Here is a 6,000-nt window from a genome sequence, read left to right as displayed (position 1 = left end):
AGCTTGAAAATGTGATCTGAGTGCACACTTAAGGCTGAGAAACCAAAAGGCCAATAAAAAGAGCTCCACATTTATTATAATTTTTTTTAAATCTCATTATTTTTAAGCTCATCTCATAATTTTGGGGAGGCCTCATTGAATGCTTGGGATTGGCAATACTGTGTAGATGGGTAGTTGGGAAAGAAACTAACACAAAAGTGTAAGGCCTTGGCTACACTTACCCGGTAGTTCGGCGGCGAGCGATCGAACTTCTGGGTTCGACTTATCGCGTCTAGTCTGGACGCGATAAGTCGAACCCGGAAGTGCTCGCTGTCGACTGCGGTACTCCAGCTCGGCGAGAGGAGTACCGCGGAGTCGACGGGGGAGCCTGCCTGCCGAGTGTGGACCAAGGTAAGTTCGAACTAAGGTACTTCGAACTTCAGCTACGTTATTCACGTAGCTGAAGTTGCGTACCTTAGTTCGAATTAGGGGGGTAGTGTAGACCTGGCCTTAGATAAAATAGGCCTCCAACCAGCTTTAACTTAGACTTTATCACGCTCTAGAACTCTTGGGGGTCAAACTCTGACCGTGGTGTAAGCAGGCACAACAATTCCCATTGACTTCCATGGGAGCTGCAGCCACTTACAATGGGGGATGAAGTTTGTCTAGGGAAAATACCAAATTGGTGCAATTCCAATCCTTTTATGCATCTTCTCTCATGTGTCAAACTGGCGTAAATCGCATGACTTTGCCATTTACACCAATTTTCTAGTCAACTTGCACATGGGGTGATTTTTACACCACAATTCACAAAATGGCTGAATTTAGGGTTAGGTGGTGTTCATTCTACCACTAGATCATCAGTTTTTAGCAGAATGTTCCCTTGCAATCACTGGGGGAGTTCGGCTGAGATGCAGCAAAGGTTTAAATCAAGAAGTTGTTCAATCGCCCTTTTTTTTTACTATTTTTTTCTTCCCCATAAAAAGATAAGGAAGATAAAAGGAGAGCGAATTTGACAAAAGTAAACAAACAAGAAAGGAACAACGCTGCCTATTATGCCAGTGTAACGCCATTGACTTCAGTCAAGGTCCAGTACGCCTCATGATTTATAGCAGGGAAAGTGCAATCAGATTAGGCTGCAGGAGAATTATCTTGGTTTTCCCTCTGATGTTTGGACATTTGGGTGTGGGAATCCTGTCATGTGATCATTGGGGAGCAATATGTCAGATTCTGCCCTGTTGCTGCTGCTGCTCCATCCTTGGCCATCCTCTGTGGACTGATACAGTCAATGCAATGCTCCCTGACCGTCATCATTCAGACCATGTCATCTTGGTGTCTGCTCTGTGATCCTGTATACACAACACTCCCTAAGGCCCACCCTGCACTGGACTCAGTTCAAGTCCACCTAGAGTATGTCAGCGCATCATTTTAGTGGGCAGCTGGAAAACCTCTGGATGAAGAAACAGATGCTTATGGATTGGCTGAATTACACGTCCTCACACGAGAGGGAGGAGCTGAGTTGCTTTTTTTAAAAATAAGATGATGAAAGCCTTTGAAAATTGGGGGAGGAAGAGAGAGGATTTACAGACAAAGGGGGATGTAGTGTATACACAATAACTGAGAGGAGAATGTCTATCTGTCGTTCTGTTATCTGTGAACTGTGCCTTTAAATATAGAGGGACTTCCCTGCTAAAGCAAAGGTAGATGTGAGGTATCTGCCATTTTGTGTTCCATTCAGATGCAGAATGTTAGTCCCTATGTTCTTTCTCCCACTTACATTAAGATATTGAATCAATGGGGTTTTGCTTGAGAATGGCATGATGGAACATCTAATGGATATGTGGCATATTCTAGACACACTCCGCTCAGTAGAACATATGGCCAAGCCATTGAGACATGTAAGAAGGCTTTGTGACTCTGGTGGTAAGAGATAGATGGAGATTGCTGATTGAGGGAGTCACATTCACCTAGGTTATGTGCCAGCTACTAGAGAACGGCTCCGGGTGGCAGAAGGTCTACTGGGGGAAGGTTACAGCTGTGTAAGGTGGTTGCAACCTCCCCTACATGAGGATGAGATGGAAAGCACAGCCAGCCAGCGCAGACCCAAATATGCGGTGCAACAGTAGGAAAAGATTAATGACAAGCTCAGTGACATCTCAGCCATCTCAACCAGTGGGGCTCCTACAGAAGCCCCAACATAAAGCTGTCCCTAGCAGAAACTGGGAAGGGATGGATGTGGAAATGCTGCTTTCCCTCCATTGGAGGTCCTTCCATTCAGTGATACAGCAATCAGGCTAGTGCAAGAAAGTACAATTTATACACCCTGTGCATCAGCGAAGGGTGATTTTTGCCCCATAATCTACTGTCAAATTACACAAGCAGACAAACTGCATAATGCTGAATACTCACATAACACTCATTTTAAAACATTCAGCCATACTGGTAGTTATGGCAACAAGGACTTCACTGAAACGCTAGTCTGTGTTTCCATGGCTCCAGGACAGTGTCAGCCAGAGCAGGCCTGTTCCCCCCTCTGATTTCCTCCCCACCCCCAGCTAGAGAGGGCAGACGTACCCACCTCACAAACCAAAAAAGACCCATCTCCCAACTGATCACTCAGACCAGGTACAAAAGGGAAACCAATTGCCACACAAGCACCCACTCCACAGTCAGAGAGTGCAGGTCACACTGCTGCTGTTGTGACGAACACTTGGCAGTAGGGGAGCCACATCTGGTCAGGATGGGGTGGGACACTGGGTAGTCCAAGTATTTTACCCTCCCCATGTTGCATGGACCAGCTAAGGAAGGACATTTTAGGGAGGGATTTTGTTAAAATTTTCAGTAAAATGTTGGCTGCGCATCACTGGATTCCCTAAGCAAATGGGCAACTTGAGTTTCCCTTAAACTAGGAGCAGTTGACCTTTGTGATGCTAAGGGTCAGGTTGCTGGTTTGTTAAGAGCCGGGGGGGAGTGTCTAACCAGCATATAAAATCATATGTACCTCTTGTAACAAAATAAATGAGCCAATTATTTCTATATGGACTCAACCCAGCCTACTGCATTGGAGCAGCTCTCGTTTTGATTCTAGTCTGACTGTTCAGGCTTATGCTCATCTCTTTTGTTATCTGTATCTCCTTGCCAAGGACCCGTCTGTGGCATTTAGCCCTGAGTAGAAGGATGGTGGGGAATTATACCGACCAAGGCAGAAATCTGGTAGAAATACAGCCCTCCCTCCTGCTCCATGTCATGCAGAGCAGTGGATAAGCTTTGGCATCTTTTGGGAGGGTGCAGCCTGCTCCCACTTAGCACACCCATCCCAGCTCCTCTCTGCCCCTTCCAACTTCTTTGGAACATTTCGTCCTCCCTTTTGGAAAGCTGTGCTGGGGGCAGGAACAATCCAGCCTTAAGGATCTGATCCAAGGTTCACTGAAGTCAGTGGGAGTCTTTCCATTGTCATCAATGTGTTTTGGAACAGCTCCTTGTCTGACTTTCCCAGCAATGAAAATTGATAGGAGGTCAGTAATGATCAGTCACAAGGAGAAGGTAATGGTGGGTTACATTTAGGGCTCTGGGGGCTGCTCATTGTGCATCCCCTACCTAAGAGGTAAGGTCTCTTGGCGGACACATTACTTACTAAGTAAGGGGAAAAAGTAATGAGGCAGCTTTCAGAGTTCACCACTTCCATATTTTGAATGCATTAGTTAAAATACTGTATAGACCGGCATTTGCAATGAGAATAGCCAACTTGAGTTTTATATATTTATTTTAAAAATGTGTTTTATTACCTATTTCAAAGCCATGAGGCCCATTTCTTCTGTGACACAGATGTAAATTAGGAGTGACTCAACCGAAATCAAAGGAGTTGCAATGCTGCAAAACCACTGTGAGGTCAGAATCAGGCCTATAGTGTTAACCTTATGTCATATTTTGAAACATTTCTTTTGGCTTGTATTTAGAGTTGGCCCTTAAGGAGTCCATCATAAGAGATATATGGTCTGGGCAAGAGGCCAGTTTACTGTCTGGAAAGAAAGCGAGGACTCCTATCAAAGTAGAACAGGGTTGAATGAGGGTTTTTTTCCAGGAAATTTTGTAAAGTTTTGTAATTTTGAGTTATTTTGTAACATTCCAGAAATACAATAATATTGCAGGGAAGTCTGCTGCCTGTCTTAGCAGAGAATAGGATGGAAGAAGCTGATTGCAATAACCCTTCCTGGAACAGCTGTGATCCCAACTGGCTATATGTCAGGAAAAATAATCTTGAAAGTTTCTTGGAAATTATAGTTGGTTTGTTAGCAGAGAGAGAAGACTACTATACAGCAGAAGGTCCTAAACTATTGGGGCAACTCTATCCATTCAACATACTAAGGCTCTGAACCCATAGATCTTGATGGTAATATTCCCATTTGTTTCAGTGAGCTTTGGGCCAGATCCTAAAAGACCTCATTTGTAGCAACCAGTAAACCCACTGTCTCGTGTTCAGGTCAGCTCTCATCTGCCTGGGAATCTGTGCTTCTCCAGACTCCGCTCTTACAGTTACTAGACTGGAGTTTGGAGCAGACCAAGCAGCAAGAGCTAGTGGCTAAGTAGATTCACAGATTCCAAAGTCAGAAGAGAGCACTGTGATCGTTTAATCTGCCTTCCTGTATAACACAGGCTGTAGAGCTTCCCAAAAAATAATTCCTAGAGTTGATCTTTTAGAAAAACATCCAACTTGATTTAAAAATGGTTATGATGGAGAATCCACCACGATCCATGGTAAATTGTCTCAATGGTTAATTATCTTCACAGTTAAAAATTTACAACTTAAGTTATTTTCGGTCTGAATTTGTTTAGTTTCAACTACCAGCTATTGGATCGTGTTAGACCTTTCTCTGCTTGACTGAAGAACCCCTTATTAAATATTTGTTCTCCGTGTAGGTTCTTATAGACTGTAATCAAGTCACTCCTTAACTTTCTTTTTGTTCAGCTAAAGAGATAGACACAAGGAGCTCAATATCTATGGCATGTTTTCTAATCATTCTAGTGGCTCTTCTCTGAACCCTCTCCAATTTATCAACATCCTTCTTGAAATGCGAGCACCATAACTAGACACAGTATTGCAGCAGTGGTCAGACCAATGCCAAATACAGAGGTAAAATACCTCCCTACCCCTACTTGAGATTCCCCTGTTTATGCACCCCAGAATTGCATTAGTTTCTTTAGCCACAGTGTCTCACCAGCAGCTCACATTCAGCTGATTATTCACCACAGACCCCACATTTTTTTCAGCGTCTGCTTCCCAGGATAGAATCCCCCGTCATGTAAGTATTACCTACATTCTTTGTTCCTAGATACAGACATTTACAGTTAGCCATATTAAAACACATATTGTTTGCTTGTGCCCAGTTTACCAAGTGATCCAGACTGTGCTGAATCAGTGACCTGTCCTCTTCGTTATTTACCACTCCCCCAATTTTTGTGTCATCTGCAAACTTTATCGGTGATGACGTTTATGTTTTCTTTCAGGTCATGGATAAAAGTGTTAACCCGTGTAGGACCAGAAACAGATCCCTGCAGGACTCCACTGGAAACAACCTGCTCGATGATGATTCCTGATTTACAGTTCCATTTTGAGATCTATCAGTTAGCTAGCTTTAAATCCCTTTAGTGTGTGCCATGTGTAGGAGTGGAGTGCTGGAGTTTAGCAGATAGCTTAAATCGTTAAAGTAGGGAGAGGGAACCTAGAATACCAGTGATAAAAACTACCACTAGTTGGGAACTACTGCTTTAGAGCTCATCAAATAAAGTGAAGGGCCTTTGTGAATACTGATAGGAAATCCTAGTCTTTGAAATTGTCTCCAACAGGGTTTACCCTGCTAGACTGTGCATGGAAGTTGCAAAATCATTCTGCTCAAGCCAGGCTCGTGAGGAAGCTGGGGCATGCCTACCTGCAAAGAATCTGGAAGAGTGACTGTACAGAAGCCCAAGAATTGTTGTACTTGATCAGACCTGTGGTCCATCTAGTCCAGTGTCCTGTCTCTG

The sequence above is a fragment of the Chrysemys picta genome, chromosome 2 (assembly GCF_011386835.1).
Source record: "Chrysemys picta bellii isolate R12L10 chromosome 2, ASM1138683v2, whole genome shotgun sequence".
Lineage (NCBI taxonomy): Eukaryota > Metazoa > Chordata > Testudines > Emydidae > Chrysemys > Chrysemys picta.
Note: the sequence above shows the minus strand (reverse complement) of the source record.